This window comes from Papilio polytes, unplaced genomic scaffold (genome assembly GCF_000836215.1).
Source record: "Papilio polytes unplaced genomic scaffold, Ppol_1.0 DF820622.1, whole genome shotgun sequence".
Lineage (NCBI taxonomy): Eukaryota > Metazoa > Arthropoda > Insecta > Lepidoptera > Papilionidae > Papilio > Papilio polytes.
In genome coordinates this window covers 1,255,373-1,274,794 of record NW_013528582.1, presented here as the reverse complement: position 1 = coordinate 1,274,794, position 19,422 = coordinate 1,255,373, and the positions used below count along the sequence as shown (strand labels likewise).

General features: G+C 33.9%; 1 long non-coding RNA gene across 1 annotated transcript; it reads left to right on the top strand.

Moving 5' to 3' along the window:
- LOC106110469 lies at nucleotides 1–12,863 on the top strand. Its single transcript, XR_001226088.1, has 3 exons — nucleotides 1–75; nucleotides 11,578–11,625; nucleotides 12,789–12,863. It is a non-coding gene; the product is annotated as an uncharacterized LOC106110469 (long non-coding RNA).
- The last annotated feature ends 6,559 nt before the right edge of the window (nucleotides 12,864–19,422 follow it).

Here is a 19,422-nt window from a genome sequence, read left to right as displayed (position 1 = left end):
CAGACGCATCGCGGCTGTTTTGCTGAACAAAAAACATAATGTTCTCCCTATGTCGAAGATATAAAGACGAACATGGTAAGTTGCTGTCGTAAGTTTTTACGTTACAGTTAATTTTACCTGACGTGCTTACGGTGAAGGATCACAACATGCCTGCACAAATCGGAGAAGAAATTCACATGTATGTGTAAAGTCAACCAACCCGCAGTGGGCCAGCGTGGTTGACTGTGGCCTGGTCATCCTAACTTAGAGCAGGCTCCGAGCCCCTCGGTTGGGACGGGATACGCTAGTGATGTAAAAATGAGCGTAAATAGTAAAAGTAAAGTTTAGAAAAATATATAAAAACTACAAAATAACACAAATTATTCGGGGAAATGAAATGGATTATACTTAGAGTTTTTATTACAAAAACCAGAATATAATTACACTAGCTTTCGCCCGCGACTCCGTCCGCTTGAAATAAAAAAAAACTAAAGTGAGTAGCCTGTGTGTTCTTCCAGACTATCCTGTACATCTATGCCAAATTTTATCGAGATCTAAAGGCTTAGGCTACGAACTCTAACAAACATCCATCCATCCATCTAAACTTTCGCTAGAGAAAGATCGAAAAATTATACGGAAAATATTGATGTATTGGTATAAACGAGGTTATGACATCTGATATGTATGTATGGAAGACATGTACATACCCTGCGTAGGAATAAGGGCAAGATAACTATATTAAAATGTTTTCGAAATTTAAAATGTAACATAAATAAAAAACTGTAAGGTTAGTATATTACGTTGATAACATTAAGGGGATCGAGGCTATTCATCCTCGTCTTTGACAATGCGATGTAACATGTAAGTATATATGGTAGCTTGTGTTTTTGAGACACAGGTCACGTACTCCAGGGCCGCGGCTACGGGAACATTTCGCTTCGTAACTTTTACACGACCCTCTTTATTATGTCCTAAAATAGTTTTATATATGTAAGTGGGTTTATATTTATTTTTCTACGAGCTGTCGCCCGCAAACTTCGTTAGCGCGGAATTAAAAAAAAATAGCTTATAACATGCCGATTTATGTCAGCTAACATTCAGTAAAAATCCGGTCGAAGTCGACGCAACCGTTTCGGAGATCAATCGGTACAAACGCGGCTTGCGGCTTGCGGACAGACAGACATGCAACATTTTTTAAAATGCGAATTTCTGGAATTTTTCATTTGATATTACAAGGAAACACTCCAATTTTATTTTAGCATATCTTGGAATAATACTTTCTTTAATGAAAAGCCCTAAACTTGCGACACGCTTTAGGCTATACATTTTTACGCTATTAAACTTTGGGGATAGATGAATTAAAAAAAAACCTTCATGTGGGAAAGGGGCCATAAACTACAAGACGCCAACATTACGATTTTTCATCATGTCATGTCATTTTGACATTTGCAATTGATGATTTGACACATGTAAACAATAAAATAAAATTTTCATAATTTTATACGGATGAAGTCGCACGAGATCAGCTAGTTTATTATAATACGCTTCCAATATTACCGTTAAATAGCGGAACAAGTATGCATTGAGCAGTTTTATTAGCCGAGCGTTACCACGACTGCCAATTAATGTCACACGGCAATTGACTGCCAAGTGCAGTCACTTGATGCAAATATACGCACAACTAATATTCTTCAGCATTTACCAGTAATTTGAGAACAAGAATGTAGGTAAAATTTTATATGTAACTAGCTTCATGCGTGTAAAATTATGAAAATTTTATTACATTGTTTACATGGGTCAAATTATCAATTGCAAATGTCAAAATGACATCACAATAACATACCATGGCAATCTTGCTTCCTTGATGTTGGCTGCAACTTATGGTCTCTTTCCCACATTAGAGTTTTTATCCAAAATATTTACCCCCTAAGTTTAATTCGTGAAAGTATATAGCCTAAAGCGTGACGTAAGTGTAGGGCTTTTTATTAAAAAAAAGAATAATTCAAAAATATGCTGTAATTGCTGACATCTTAGGTAACAAAGAAGTGTGTGTTTACGCTTTATTATAATAGTATAGATTAAGTATAAAACGGTGATTATCAAGCAATAGTATCCAACAACTTCACTGACAGTATTCTTCTTTGTTTTTCATTATTATTGGTAAACAATTTTAAAATTCCTTACTTATAAAACTAATTTCAAGTTAATTTTTTAATAGCTTGTACTTACTACAATAGTTGAATAAGCTACGAACAATATATGCTACATTTCCTCCTTATATTTATTAGTTTTTACAAAGGATAATTTCCCTTATCAAAATAAAATAACAGAGAATTAACTAACAACTTGGTCTTCAATGAGTTAACGTTAATTTATATCGACTTACAATTCAAATAACACGTGAGTCGAAAATGTATCCGCCCACCTTTTAACCAATTGCCTGGATAATGTTCCCGTCGTAAATCAGCTCAGCGAAATTGAGATGCCCCTCACTTCACTTCCTCCTCGCTGCCAGATGGTGGGGGGCAAGAGGTAGCCGTGCCTACAGGAGGGGGCGCCATTCATAAAACCAGGCGAGATCGATACAACGCAATGTATTTAATGTAAGAGAATATAACAATGTTTAACGTTCAATGCGTTTTATATTCATTTCATTGTAGAATGAATGGAGACATAAGTAGCAATGGTTACGTTTAGTAAATTGTTATCTAATTATGAAATTTCTAATACAAAATTTGATGGAAAAATAATAATATTAATTCAGTAACACTTGGAATGATAAAGTTAAAATACAAAGCGGAATTAACTAGGTTGACACCCTAATCCAATTTATACTGTGTTGCGAATTGAGAGTGGCGATATAACATAACCTTAAAAAAATAATTCGTAAATATAATAAAGATATGAAATACATTTCGTTACCATAGAGAAGAAAAACTGTACATATTTAGTTGTCCCTTGTCCCTTATTAAATTGCTTTTTCATGTGTTTATCTTAATAATTTAAACTAACTATATGCTGACTACTGAAAAAATTCGCGACTTAGTCCGCTCGGAATTAATAAAAAAATATAGCCTATGTTACTAAGCAATAATATGGCTATTGAATGGGGAACGAATTTTTAAATCAGTTCATTAGTTTTTGAGTTATTTCAATTCATACAAGAATACATATCTCCTTTCTTCCTCTTTGTAATATTACTATAGATAGCAAAAGTGTATAATAACTAATATCATAAATCAATTATTATATGTAATACCTAGGATACCTAATTTAGTGTAGCCGGGAGACAGACTGACAGCGTCGAAAACACAAGGGAGAGGACGACATCCATTCATAAAACCAACCTCGATCGATACTCCTCTACCAAGCTGAACATTTCATACGTTTGAAAGGCATAGCACGTCGTCCATTGCTTGTCCTGTTCTGTACGCTAGTAACGTGTAGAACAAGAGTCTTCAATGGATAATTACATTTCGATATATGTATTTCGTATTATATTCGGAAGATGAAGGCTTTTGTAGTTAAAACAGATATCGTTTGCGGATGGTCGTTATAGGAGAAGCAGAGACGTGAAATTGCAATTTAGTTTAGCGAACTCCGCAGCTAAATTTGAATATTATTGGTTGAGTTAAATTGGAACAGACTAGATGAATTACAGAATTAAATAGATATGCAGAAAATTGCCAATTCTGAGTAATAGTTTTAATGTATTAGATCTTTGATTAGTAATTCCTTTTGTAGTAAAGCATACTTCATACTAATATAAATGCGAAAGATTGGATGGATGGATGTTTGTTAGAGTTTGCAGCCTATACAGCTGAACAGATTTTAATGAAATTTGGTACAGGTGCAGGTGATAGTCTGGAAGAACACATATGCTACTTACTTTTGTTTTTTTTTTAATTCCACGCGGACGGAGTCTCTGGCAAAAGCTTGTCATTTATAGTTTTTAAACCTAATAATCAGAAGTTGATTTAACACAAGTATGTACTTCTAAATAGTGTTAAGATTTAAAAAGTTTGCTCGATCAATGCTCTACTAATTGTATAAAATAAATGTTCATTGAATGTCTGTCGCCTAAATAGTTTAGGAACCCGGTCTAGACAACAGACATGTTATAAGAAGGGTTGGTGACTGCGACGGCCACTAACACAATTTGTTATTTAATCGCAAACTGGATTATTGAGTTGTAAAATAGCTGATGATATTAACTCTTCGATAAACTAAACACAATGATCACGCAAACACACGAACGCGTAAACTTGACACAATTACGCAAAACACACCTAAAGCATTAGTAAACATAACTATATTTTTTTCAGGAACTTTGCCAAAATTTAAGAGCCCATTGTCGTGTCGAAAAATGAAACAGAATTTCGAAAGTCAAACAGTAAAAATGATCGCAAAAAGTTATCACATATCGTGAAAATTCTTTAGTTCATTGTAACAAAAACAATAAAATTTAAAGTTTACAACGCGCATATCATAGACCAAACTATCGCACAACTGTTTAGTCTTGCTTTGATTCTTTTGAGCTTATATAGAGGTGCGCACATTGCTCCATTTTTAGTTGTGCTAAACAGTTGAATTGGCTGCGAAACAATCGACAATCGCACAACGGTCGTGCGGCAGTTTAGTCAAAGGTGTGCGCATTCTCTAGAAGTTTACCTACTTGTCAATACTCTAGGAATTACATAATCACACTGGTATACAATTAAATGCAAAGCCGAAAACAATATTATCCAGAGTGAATTTATGAAAATGAACCATGAATTTCGCAGCGACGCGGAAAAACGAATTGGCGGAAAACAAAACACCTAATTTAATAAAAACCCTGCAAGCCCGGGGAAAACAAGGGCCGCAGTCTGGCTTGTCGACGGCTCTAGATAACTATACATCCGTAAAACACTATGTTGAAATATATTTATAACTATTAGTTACAAAAAGTGTACATTTTTTATTTAAATAATTACGAACGCTTTGTGAGGAGGTTCCTGTCTGCAGCTCTGAGCATTGGTTGCTTATGTCATCGGATTCCGCAGCCGGTGGTGCAGTTTTTTGCATAGTATGTTTTTTTATTTCATATAAACTACTAGCTTTCGCCCGCGACTCCGTCCACGTGGAATTAAAACAAAAGTGATTAGGCTATATGTTCTTCCAGACTATCCTCTACATCTATGCCTAATGTCATCGAAATCCTTTCAGCCGTTTAGGCTACAAACTCTAACAAACATCCATCCATCCAATGTATGTAAAATGTTGTTTAGTAAATAAGAAAAATGAAGATATACGCGATGTTAAACGTAATTGATTGATTCATTTATTTAACTTGTGATAATAAGATAAGATTAAGAATTGAAGGACTCAATTGCCAGAAATTACAAAAGGATTATTCTCGTTCGGCACCATATACATAGATGTAATTACAAAACAGGATTTTTTACATTAAGCAGTCATTTAAATTATACCTGTCGAATTTACGATATACTAAACCCAAATCTATATCTATACATATATAAGATTTCTATTTCGGATTACTACTTTTCAAATAAATGTGTTGCTCTGCAAAAAGATTTTTATTTTTTTCAAAAAGAAACGACATTTATGTTACTATATTATCATCCTTTTCCTCACATTTTACTCACTATAATTACGACGCCATTTTTGGCCTTAAGATGGCTTCTAGAATCAACCAATCACCAATGGCAAACATTCGTTTAGAAACAGTGTTTTGACACAATTCTAAAATAAAAGAAATATTAATTTCTTTACACATATAATAAAATTGGAGTGTCTGTTTGAAATATCAAAAGAAAAAATTCAGATTTCGGGAAGACGACGTAGTTGCGTTGCTGATAAGGAAAATCGTATATATTCTTTTTTGTCTTTCTGTCTCTGTCTGTCCGCAAGCCGCGTTTGTTCCGGCAATCTCCAAAAAAGCTGTGCCGATTTCGACTTTCACTGAAGGGTAGCTGACATAGGCGGTCATGTTATAGGCCACTTATTATTATCTTTGCAATGCGTGGACGAAGTCGCGAGCAACAGCTAGTATAACTGTATTTTTTTATTTTCCTGCGTTTTTGCCCAATTAGTTGTCATTTCATTTGGAATTAAAAGAGTGTATTGAAGTGTAAAACCTAAAAACTGGTATATTCTCGGTGCGGCACAGTCGGAATAGACCGACGCGGCAGATCGATTGCGACTCAAATAAAAGTGTACGCAGCTCTATTTGTCCTCTGACCCCTTGTTTTCAGACTCCAAATACACGTTTTGTTTTATTATAAAAGAAGCTATTGCACGCGACTTCACCCGCGTGTAATTAAATAAACATAGCCTATGTTACTCACTGATAATGTAGCTTTTTAGTGTTGAAAGAATTTTTGAAATTGTGCCGGTAGTTTTTAAGTTATTTTACTACAATAATACAAATACTTCCTTTTCATAACATTAGTGTTAAAGTAGTATAGATAAAGATATATGCACTAAGTAATGTATTTAACCAAAAAAAATTCAAATCATCAACATTTTAATGAAAAAAGTGAACATTTCTTTTAGGTGTTCCCACTTGCTATTTTTATTTTTTTACTTGAAAGGTTATTTCTAAATCGCGCAGTTTATTAGCAAAAGGTTGAATTTGAAATAAAAAATCATGTAACATGCTTTAATAATGGCGGTATTTCCAAACCAATACGACTTAGGGTCCTTCAAGAAGCGAGCCTATCATTTCCTCAAAGGCCGGCAACGCAACTGTAGTTCCTCTGGTGTAGCGGATGTCCATGGGCGTCGCTGACCACCTCGGTGTTCTCGCCGTTCGTTTGCCCCCCTTTATCATAAAAAAATGCCCCTTATTTTCTTATAATTTTTATGGGTACCGATTTTTGACAAATTTAGCATGCAGTCACAATGACTTTCTGTCAATTTATACTTGCGAAACCCATGTACGAAATTATATTGTGTTCTCTTTGAAAAAGGGCCATAGTCATATATTTTTACATGGAATTTCGCTAGTGGAAATATATTACAACAACTAAATCCGCTCGTAAGGATGTTGAATCCACTCCATAAGTCCGAGGGCTGGGCTCTTCAGTGTCGTTTGGAGAGAATCGATTCTCCAATGAAATTCCCATTTGATTTTATCTCAAATAGTTAACCCTAGATGGGATTAGGGTTGGCAATTGCTTTTTATTACTTTGTACTTTAGTGGTTTGAGTGTAGAATTATCATGATGTTTCTGTTATCTCATTGCAAAAAAGGAATACAGTAAGATTTTTTAATTTCAAAATAGATAGCTGTCCAACTTTGGAGGTAATTATGCTTAGGGTTTTTTACAGTCATTGTGTAGAAAATATGTATGGACATGTTATGCGACGAAAGGATTTGGACATAAACCAGAAAGTGCTAAGATTGAATGTGGATGGCTACAAAGGTAGAGGAAGACCGAAGAAAGTATGGATAGATTGTGTGAAAGAGGATATACTTAAGAAAGGAGTGGATTCAGATATGACGGCTGATATGTATGGAAGAGCAGCACATACTGTGCTGACCCTCCTTAAGGGATAAGATAAGATAATGTCAGTTAATGTTTGTGATTAAAACATTTTAGTGCCAGCCCTGCAGAATATCGAATCCACCTCATCTTTAGTCAGCTTATTAGCATAAAAGCAATATCGTGCCCGCGGCGGTCACACCTGCCCTTCGCTTTTATATCTAAAGAATTCAAGGTCTCCTTTCAAATGTAGGAACTATGGTAAATAATATGTATTCAAGGAAATTATATTATAATTGGAAAGTTGTAAAAAACTTAACCTACCTTGATTTCTTGAATAATAAAAAATATTTGTTTTACGGGGAAAACTTACAAAACCGTCGTAAGACCTGTCATGATGTATGGATCTGAATGTTGGGCACTAAACGAGACGGTTGAAAGGAAAATACATGTGGCGGAAATGCAAATGTTAAGATGAATGTGTGGGGTAGCAGGATTGGATAAGATACGAAATGAGTATATTAGAGGAAGTTTGAGAATAGCCCCAGTGGTTGAGAAAATAAGGAGTAAAAGGTTAGAGTGGTATGGGCATGTTATGAGAAGGGATGAATCGCATGTAACAAGACGGACGTTAGTTATGAATGTGGAGGGGTACACCGGTAGAGGTAGACATAGAAAGAGATGGATGGATTGCGTGAAAGGTGAAATGATCAAGAAGGGAGTGATGACTGAGATGACGGATGATAGAGTGCTTTGGAGGACGAAAACACGGTGCGCCGAAACTACGGGAGTAGGATAAGGCAAGGGAGAAGATAATGATTTTCGATTTTATCAAACTATCGCATTTTTTATATTAGTTAGTTTTAAACAATTAATATAATTGTTACTAGCGATATTAATTTAACACTTTCAACGTTCCCGCCAGGAATGCGCGCGAATAAAAATCGAAAATCGATAAGATTCATGACTGATTTTACACAACCATCCCTACTAAATTTGAAGTGATTGTCAAACTAATCTAACTTATTTAGACACACTATAGTTTTCTATTCCATTTTCACTCTCAGAATAAAATGTCAATTCGGTAAATACTTTTAATAAAATAATAATAGTAGTTGTAAAATAATAATAGCGTATTAATAAGATAAAATTCCATCGGAAGTTGTGCACTTTTGTTAAAAGCCTGTTATTGGTTTTATGCTAATGGCTTGTTGACATAACCTGGAGCGAACTGAGTCTGCAAAGTGCAGGGCTGTTATTGTTTTTTAACTACAAATATGAGTGCTTTTCTATCGTTATTTACTAAATAACTACTATATTTGTTAATCTATAATTTTGTTTTTTCTAATAATTTGTAACAAGAAGTGTCTGTTTAACAATAGATAGTAAGATTTTAATCAAAGGCAATTTCTATTTTTTTTCTTCAAAACTAATCGTATCCCGCAACTCCGTCCGCGGGGAATTAAAAAAATAACAAAAGTGAGTGTTCTTTCAGAATATTTTCTACATCTATGCAAAATTTTGTATAGACCCGTACAGTCGTTTACGCGGCAAACTCTAACATCCATCCATTTAAACTTTCGCATTTGTATATTAGTAAGACGACTACAGATGTTTTTATACTAAAAATAACCGGTACTATATTTCAAAACAAGTACTCTTCTAAACCGTTTCCGAAGTAAAGTTACGAGTATGTTCAATAAAAGAAAACGAGGGTTTTACGTGTATCAATTTGTTGATAAACGCCGCTCGCAGTCGAGTGCGGCTCGCGCTTTGAGAGTTTCCCGGAACCAAGATTGTGCGATATCGAATTATATTACAAACTTTGAACGTTCCAGACGTATTTTATTGAGTAAAATATATCAAGTTAAATTATTATGGATAAAATAAACATCAATTTGATCTACAGTAATTTAATCGGATTTTGTAGTTATATTCACACCGTGAATTGAATACAAACTAATAAAAAATCTTATCGCTATATTATTTTTAGTCTCCGTTAAATAATGACAAATGAATCGTCACTAGCGACATCTAGTTTTATTTAGAAACAATAGTTCAATTGTATGAAAAGTCGTGTGGTTCGGAAGTACAACAATAGTGATGAAGTATTACAAAGAGTATACCCCGGGGCTCTGGAGGACAATTAATAACTTACGAGAAGACATTCTACGCTGCGCCATTCTTGGCTTTGTTTCATATCGTAACATGAGGGTGATTCTTCGAGTTTTTTGTCACGTAAACCATAAATACTATAGATTTGGATATTACATTTAACTTTTTTTACAATTTTTACGAAGCAGCTGTCTCTTTTATTGCCCTTAAAATATAACTCATGCTACAATTACACATTTTCTGACACATCTACACTCAGTTCCTTAGGTAAGTAGGTCAGTTAATTTAATATTTAAAAAAGCAATAAGTATTGATAAATATATAAACAGTACTGAATTATGACCTTGAACGCGGTCGTTGTCGGGGATTCCCGTTTCTCGGTATTCTATCTCGAATTTGGCAACTTACAATTTCTAACAATATTATGCTTAGTTTCTTGTTTATCTGAATGTTTTGAGATACAACAACGTAAACGCAATAAATACATCGTAAGATCATGACAATTAGATCAAGAACTGACAATCGAGAAAAAAACACTTCCTTTGTTTTCGTCAAAGAGATTCTAAAAAGATATAGAGTTGGCATAGTTCAGACTTCTTAAATATATTTCACATAATCTTAGCAACGCAAATATAGCACCTTTCAGAGAAAGTACCGGTGAAAAATGTTTCTTTACTATGTCGCGTCTATATCTTTTTAATAGTCTTTGGTTGTAGTGGAGAATTTACAATATTTTATACTTTAAATGAGTCGGGAATCGGAATGTTGGTTTTCTTTCTTGCAACGTTTATTGTTGTTTCTTTCTTAGTTGTGTTGTTTATTGTATAGGTACACAGGAAGACTGGAACATGATTAGTGTTATATAAAACAAAACAATGTGTCGTAACATTGATGAATTAGCGCTCAACGCTTTTCGTAGCAGCCGGCGGCTGAGCTCGGCTTCCACGGGCAGGGCACATTATGTAAATATTATGTAACCCTTTACGTAACTTACCTAATGGATACATACACAAACAGTCTTATAATCCCTAGTGTTTATCAAGAACTTGATTGAACTTAGTAAACTCTATCTATGCCTAAAACAGTAAGTTTCAGTGGGCATTAAGCGACACTAAGTGACAGAAAAAAGAACAAAATGCATCAATTATGATACTTGAATTACTTATTTACAGTAAAAAATAAGATGTCTCTTGTAAAATGATTGCCAGGTAAAAATAAAGTCGCTACAAAATCTTGTTTGATACGTTTTCATTCACTGTTGCGTTTCTCGTGTGATTCTCCGTGTATTCCAGGCACGCGCCGCGTCGGACTGCCTTGGCGCCAATTCTCCCTGTTTACCGCCGATGAGAGGCCCTTGTTAACATTCCCTCTGAACATCAACTAACCATTCTTATTGCTGAATTATACGATACAAGACCTCTTTCTTGCTTTTGTATTCGAAGGATGAAAATTTTTGTTCTCTAGAAAATTTATTGAAAAGCATTTTAGTTTTATTCAACACGTAAATATATAGCTAAGTTAAAATGAAATATATTCGATTTCTCGAAAGACTTGGAATTAACAATTGCATCTATTATCGAATTATAAATGGAACTAAACAGTTCACAATTAACCAAGGGATTGTTAACTGTCATTTGTTATGTTTTTAGTTTTTTGCTCGCTACTTCTTTGGCGTGGAATTAATTAAAAACAAAAGTATGTAGCCTTTGTGTTCTTCCAGACTATGCTCTTCATATTTGTCCATATTTTACTGAGATCCGTTCAGCAGTTTAGACGGCAAACTCTAACAAACATACATCCATCTAAACTTTCGCATTTATAATATTAGTAAGACAGTCAAGAAAGAACGTGCTCAGAGAGTGGTGTGGGTATTATTTTTTCCTGTAAAAAAAATGTAAATCTACGTTGAAAATGACACCAAATGAAGGCATAAGCAAACAAAAATCATATCTTTTTCCTTCTATTCCATTGAATGACAACCTTATTTGTTTCAGAGCACGGCGGCACACAAGTCAAGGGAGGCTACATGCTACGGTACAAACGTAAGTAACAATTTCTAAGCTTTTAATTAAATATTACGTCTTATGCATAGACCTTTTAAAGTGCAAAATGCAATAACACACTGTTCTACTAATACACAATGGAAAACGTTCGTATCCATTTTACGGCACCCTTCACACAGCATAATTACGTCTACTCACGATGTAATGAAACGAGCGAGCCACCGCGTGTGTGTAACAGCCCTAATAAAATACGTACTAAAGTTATCAAAGCGCGCTCGCGAGTTACGACTCCGAGATTCAAGCAGTAAAGCGAGTCGTTGAATCGAGTAAAACCGAATCGATACCGATATCGTATCGATATCGTAGTGTAACGCGACTAAGTTAATTGCACTCGAATCGAATGGAAGCTTTCAAACACTTATGTTAACGACTACCGCGGAATGTTTTTTGTACGCTAGGTGTATGTAGGTTGTTTTATGAAAACACACGATAACCTATTAGGTAATATTGATTCCTTTCTAGACATTTTTGCTAGATGTAAGGTTAAGAACCCAATTACTACTCTCTTATAATCACATTTCAGTTTATTTCCCGACTAAGGGCCGGTCTCACCAAATTAGAAATTGTCTGATAGCAATCGAACGTGTAAATATGTGATGGAAATTCGAATTTTATTCCCTTTTATAGCAGTGAGGTCATTTTTAAGCTACTGAGCCCCTATCGACCAGTGGTGGGGCAGACCCTAAATAATACAATTTTAAAATCACATAATAAATTTGTATGCAAAACAATAAGGAATATACGTAACCTATAGCACAACATAGTATTTGAAAGGTTATTTATTGTTGATGAAAGCCGCACATCGTACCTGGCTCCATAATTCACACTAGGGTAGAATAGTCCAGAGCAGTATACAAATCTGTTTAATTTAATCATCGACGTACTGCAGAACTGCACTGTCACTACTCTGCGCACGTGTGTAGCTAGCATTATAATTACCGTAGTGCTCGTTGTTAGACTGCGGTGTGTGACAGACAGCTCGGCGGATTGATGTCCCGATAATATCCGCACAGATCTAATCGCCGGTATTTGATTGGATCTTTTCATCACTTAGTTACAGTATCTGAATTGATATTGATTATTTTATTACATTACGGTACAGTTGTAAATTTAAGATTTATTTTTAATTCTTTTTTTTTTAGGAAAATATCTATGGAATACGTGGTCGGAGGAATGGGTGGTGCTTTATGATGATTCTACAATGGCCTGGTTTAAGGTATGTTCAAGTTATACATTAAAAGTATTTTTCCTACTGACAAAATGTTTTTTTCCTACTATTTTCTTTAGTAGTAGTTAGCAACAGAGTATTCAGAAACCTAAATATTTTTACTTTTAACAGTGGTAGAGCCCGCTTTAACATCTTTGCACGAATGGGCCGGTTCGCCCGGTGAAATATCACGACCACACAGAAAACAGGTGTGAAGTGGAAGTTAATTCCGCGTTTCGTCTGATGAGTGTGGTGCTGGAGGCCTAATTTTAGTCCCTTTTCCCTTCCACTCTTTTCTTAAGAGGAAAGGATGGAAAGGAAAAGAGGAATTAACGGTAGAGTAGATGCATATGAAGGGGAAATGTTCTCTTATGTGCGTCTCCTCCTTCGTCAATGAAGGGTAGGCAACGCATCTGCAATTGAGGATGTTTATGGGCTGCGGTCGCTTTCCATTTCGGTGGATTTAAGTGGCCGCTTGGTCGTCTGCCACCTTTTATTATAAAAAAAAAACTTTGATTTTCATTTTCCATAAAACGTTATAATTCGTGTGAAGGTTAAATGCTTGTTAAATTCTAAGAATTTCTTGGTTATAAAAACTGAAAAGATTTTATACCTTTTAAGTTATACAATAGAGTTTCAGAATCCTTTTTACAAACTTCACTTGAAACCTATAGAAAAGTGAAAAGAAAGTAATAAAAATCTCGCAATATTTTTGTTCGATCAAGTAAAAGGTTATGAATTACCTATTTTTTTAATTTGTTCGATTAAATCAGAATCAGATCAAAGAATTATTCATCTACTTATAAAAAATCATATGATGTCTTATAAATTCGATTTATATTTTTGAGGAATATATATCATTCGGAAGATGTCGATTTTATTATTGCTAAGTGAGAGCAATCAGTCAGAGAGACAGGTGTCTCCGAGAGACACGGCTTGATCTCTGAGATATCAATCAAAATGACGAAAAGTTATAGTTGGCTATTCGACAGTCCAAATGTAATCCGCTAAAATTACGACACTTGCTATCTTACTTCTTATCTTACTAATAATGCGAAAGTTTAGATGGATGTTTGTTAGAGTTTGTAGCCCAAACGGCTCAACAGATTTCTAAAAAATTTGGTAAAGATTGTAGAGGATATTCGGGAAGAACACATAGGGTACTCACTTTTGTTTTTTTTTTAATTCCACGCGGACGGAGTCGCAGGCAAAAGCTAGTTAAATATAAAACTTACATCCGTATAAAATAATCCAAGAGTTTTATGTCCAAAATAATAACTAGCATTATTATACTCTTATTTCTTATTGTATTTACATATTCATGTCTTAATAATATTAATCTTGTAGCAAATCTGCTATAAACCATATTGCTAACTTTTTCCTGCCATCAGTCAGCCAGATGTCAACGGCAGCGCCACACTGCCATGTTATTGATGACAATTTATGCCGGCGGCCATCTTGAACTCATCGAATATTCGACGGAGCACGTCGTTTATTACCAGCTTGATATCGTGGGATTAGATTAATGACAGAGAATTTGTTTATTATGTTAGGAAAATGTATCACATTTTGTCATAATTTGTACTTTTCCGTCCTCCATAATTTAAAGACTGCGAAATAATCGAATGTAATCGAAGTGGCTGAAAACCAGCTCGGCACTAGATTCCAACTAGTATCGGTTAAGCTGAGCCTCCCTCTTTTGCCATCTATTATAATCTTTCATATATGTTTTTTTTTGTACTGTGTATATTTTTAAATGGCAATAAGAAGTTTTTTTTTATGAAGGTTTGAATCTGTCATTCGAAAATTGTTGGATAAATATAAGTATAGGAAAAATTAGGAATAAAAATCAACGAGGCTTGTTATTTTTCTATTAAATATTTATTTTAAATAATATTCAATGCCGGTTGGAAAGTCTAGGCACAAATTTGCTCTGGTCCAGTTAAAACTGGGTCAACAACTGAACTCTGTCAAGTGGAACGGTGACATGGGCACAGATAAAATATTAATCTTCAAAATGTCGCGAATGGCGCGGTGTGGCGCTGGCATATCGCAATAAAATCAAATATTCGTTTATTTGATTGGATACTTCTTTATATTTGCACGCTGCTGACTGCCGGCCGCACTATATTAATTAACCATTTACATAAATTTATTTTGCTTAGGTAAGCCTATATAAATTAATGTCATCTAATATCAATCAATAACATTAATTTTGAAATTAAGACATTTTAGTTACGTCCCAACCCAACTACCACCAAGTGAAACGTTTCCTTCAAGGGCATATTCCTATTTCCTACATAGTTTTAGCGTTGATTGCCGAAATACAGCAAAAGTTAACTGTCAATTATCTTGCTGTATACGGAAACAGGTGTATGATATCCATAGATGTCCAAGATCCCCTATAAAAGTTTTTTTTCTGTTGAAAATTTAAAAATGTTATTACTGAATATACAGATAACCAGATCCATAAAAAATAAATCAACTTCAAAGCATCTTTATGAAGTTATAAGATAAAGTTTGCAAGGTATGGCCACACATTAATCAAAGCCGGTGCCCAATGTCCCGGAGTCAGCCATTCCGCACTAAACGAGTTATATCCAGCCGCCCGGGCGCGCTCGCTCTGCATTACTGCGACAAAAAGTTATAATAACTTTAGGAGACGTGACCGCTACAAGTTACAAGATTAGAGCGGAAATAGTGTTAAAACAATATGAAAAAAAAATCTTTAAATAGATGTTCTGAACTATTCTAAATATTGTGGACTAGCTGTTTTTCGTGAATTCGCCTATGTTACTTACCGATACCGTACGTTTTTAATAGTAAAAGAATTTTATTATTTTTTTGACTGATTTCAGTACACACAAAAATCCAAAAAAACAAATCTTTTCTCTTTATAATATTAGTATAGATATAGATAACAGATAAATTATTTTTTATGTTTAGTTGTAATAGATAGAAGTAAGATAAAATAAATGTGAAATATTAAAAAACATGATAACCTCTACGCTTGTAATTTGGGTCACAAATGTATGCGAAATCAGTTTACACGAGACGTTTCTCCTGTAATATTTTCAGTGTCGTTTAACAAACGGCCGATTGTTGGATAAGCGGTGTTTTTTTTGTAGGATAAATTATTATTTTCAGGAAGAAATTAGTTTTTTTAAAAAGTAAAAAAATACCCTAGCTATTGAAAATTAAGTACATTGACTGGTTTTCGTTGTTTTAATCAGATTTTAGTAGTTAAAAAATGTTTAAAATAAAAAATAAATAAAATAATGTTTAATCTTTGTCAACACTACAATTCTGAATCAAAAATAAAGTAATTAAACACAAAATAATGAGAAACGTAACTAATGAAATGAAAACAAAAGAAATATTTAAAATTAGCGTTTACAGACTTCTTTACAAACTATTGCACAATTTTTGTGCAATAGTCGATTATTTCGCAGCCAATTCGATTCTTTAGTTGCACAACTAAAAACTGAGTAGTGTGCGAAATTCCATATAAGATTATAGGAATCAAAGCGAGACTAAACAGTTGTGCAATAGTTTGGTCAAAGGTGTGCGCGGGCTTTTAAACAGACTTTTGTCATTATTATCTATTACATTTTAAACAAGCTTAATTTTACTAATAATTAGAAAACCCTAATACAAATTTCTAAAGAAAATAACTATGAAAATTCTTAATAATTTGGTAAAACAAATGTTGTACAAGGCTGAGGTTATTCGGCTTCCATTTCCCGGTATTACGCGACGCAGCGTTCGTTAGGAGCCCTCGAGCTGTGGGGTCACTCCATTACGACGGATCTTACGCTATTGAGAACTCTTACCGCTTGTTACATCATACAAGAGCCTTTGGAAACTTTATAAAGCTATTCAATTATAAAATCAAAGTCGGAGACTGTTATTACTACGGGTATTTCGACGTTGAATTCCGTTACAAAAATAACAAAATTTTTATAAGAACTAAACATTTTTATTTAAAATTAAATGAAACTTATGTTATTTAGGATAAATGTAGCTTTCAAACAGTGTAAGAATCTTTGAAATCAGTCAAGTAGTTTTTGAGTTTATACGTTACAAACAAAGGGAAATCTGGCATTTGTTAAGATAGGGTACTAGCTTTCGCCCGAGACTCCGTCCGCATGGAATTAAAAAAAACCAAAGTGCGTAGCCTATGTTTTTCCTGACTATACTCTACATCTATACCAAATTTCATCGAAATCCGTTCAGCCGTTTAGACTACAAACCCTAACAAAAATCCATCTATCTAAACTTTCACATTTATAACATTAGTATGATAGAGAATATAGTAAAGAACAAATTTCTTTACTAATTACAACTAAAGTCGATATTAAATTAGACATTAAGTTGTATCGTTTTATTAATCGCTCATTAAGTGCTCAGAGATAAAGCTAACGTCACAATTAAGTGCGGTACATGCCACTAAAACTGAAGTGGGAACTATCTTAAACTATTTTATGGTCCCAGAGATTGCGCACGTCAATACGTGTTTCGTTACGAGAGGTATTTAATGACACAGTTTCTATTGTATTTAAACTTTATTGCATTGAAATCTTTTCTGTATATCTAAAAAAAACATATCGACGAATTGAGTACCTCCTTCTTTTGGGAAGTCGGTCAAAAATGCAAACATAGACTAGAGAATTTTTTTGTTTTAAAACAAAAGAACTAGCAAAGCGTTCGTGGATTTTGTTAAATTACATTCAGATGTAGTTAAATGAAAGAGATTAATAAAAATAAATGCGAGGTGAAATACATAATTTCTTACTGACAATAAAGATTCTTTTTATGTGTACTTATATCTTAATACGATCAAAGTAGGGTAACGACATCCGTTTTTGATGCCTTGTGTGTATACGTAAGTAACAACCGTCAAAACAATTTAAAAGTGCGGTAAAGTGGGCTTTTTACCTTGATTCATGAAGCGCCCTGTGTAGTGTCCGAGGTCATCTCAAGCTCTTCTTGTGTTCTACAATGCTTGTGTTGGCGGAGCACCCTTCACTTATATTTCTTTTCCTAGATCTGATTGTAACAAATCTTTTGTTTTTCTTGGATTAAATTTTACAGTTTATTAAATGTATCATTATGTAACCGGCATTAAGCTATAAAAATACTGTATATTTATATTTGACTGCACTAAGATTACTTACAAAACTACACTAAGGGACTGCTGTAACTAATCAATACTCCGAGTGCTGAATTTAGATAACATTGTCATAACTTAAAATTAAAATCCATTAAAGTTTAAAAACAAAAACCGTAGTTACTTCTATCAGTTTGAAGTTGTTCAGATAGTTTAATAGTGATTCCACGTAAGCTCAATGGAAGCTTAAAGTTTTCCAATTCGTGTGCCAACAGAGCAGTCGCCGTTCGATTTCTCAGCCTGCAGCTTTTGTGGAGCTTAAAGTTTGTTTAAGACAAACTAAAGCTTCTCAATTGAAGAAATTCAATCTACTGAAAAGACAATATCTACGCATTGAGTAGACATTTTATTAAAGAAATACTGGGAGTTGGTTTAATATTTTTTTTTAATTATATATTAGTTAAAGTTCTATGTTAGTGTAAAAACATTATCTCAATGTAGTCAAAATAATATTGGACTCTTTTTCGGAATCCTATCTTACTTCTTACTAATATTATAAATGCGAAAGTTTAGATGGATAGATGGATTGGTATTTGTTAGAGTTTATAGCCTGAAAAGCTGAATGGATTTCGATTAAATTTGGGATAGATGTATAACAAAGTCTGGAAGAACACATAGGCTACTTTACTAGGCTTACATCAGTGTTTGTTTTTTATTCCACGTGTACGGAGTCGCGGGCGTGAGCTAGTAAAAATAAATAAAAACGCTTCTAGGAAACAGTATGTTGAAGTTGTTCCACCTCATAATTTAATAGAAATGAAGACTTTAAAAGTAGAACTTTACTTATCAGCTGTTTTCAAAGTTCAATAGCGACCTTGTAAATGCTTCGAGAAAAAATTGTAAAGTTTTCCAATTAAAATGACTATGTTGGCAATATGAGAGTCTTTAGAAATTGTTTTGTTAGCAGTTTTCTTACAATGATATTCGTTATATTTTTAAATTGAGTTTACGAGAGAGATTATCACATAAAAAGAAATATTAAAAAATACCTAACTATATTAGATTAATCGTCAAACATGGACAAATAGATTAATAGAGATTTTTGTTTAAACTAGTTGTCTTAAAAGTATACTTTTGTGTGTCTAAAGCAAATATAAGTTTATTTAAGTACTAGCTGTTCTCGTGTGGCTTCATCCGCATGAAGTTATAAATTTATTGTTTGCATTTGTCAAATTCTCAATTGCAAATATCAAAATACCAATTACATCGATATGACAATCTTGCTTCCTTGATTTTGGCAGCAATTTATGGTCTCTTTCCCACATTAGGGTCTTTACTCAAAATATTTACCCCCTAAGTTTAATGGCGTGAAAATATATAGCCTAAAACATGACGTAAGTGTAGGGCTTTTTATCAAAAAGAGAATTATTCAAAAATATGCTGTAATTGCTGACATCTT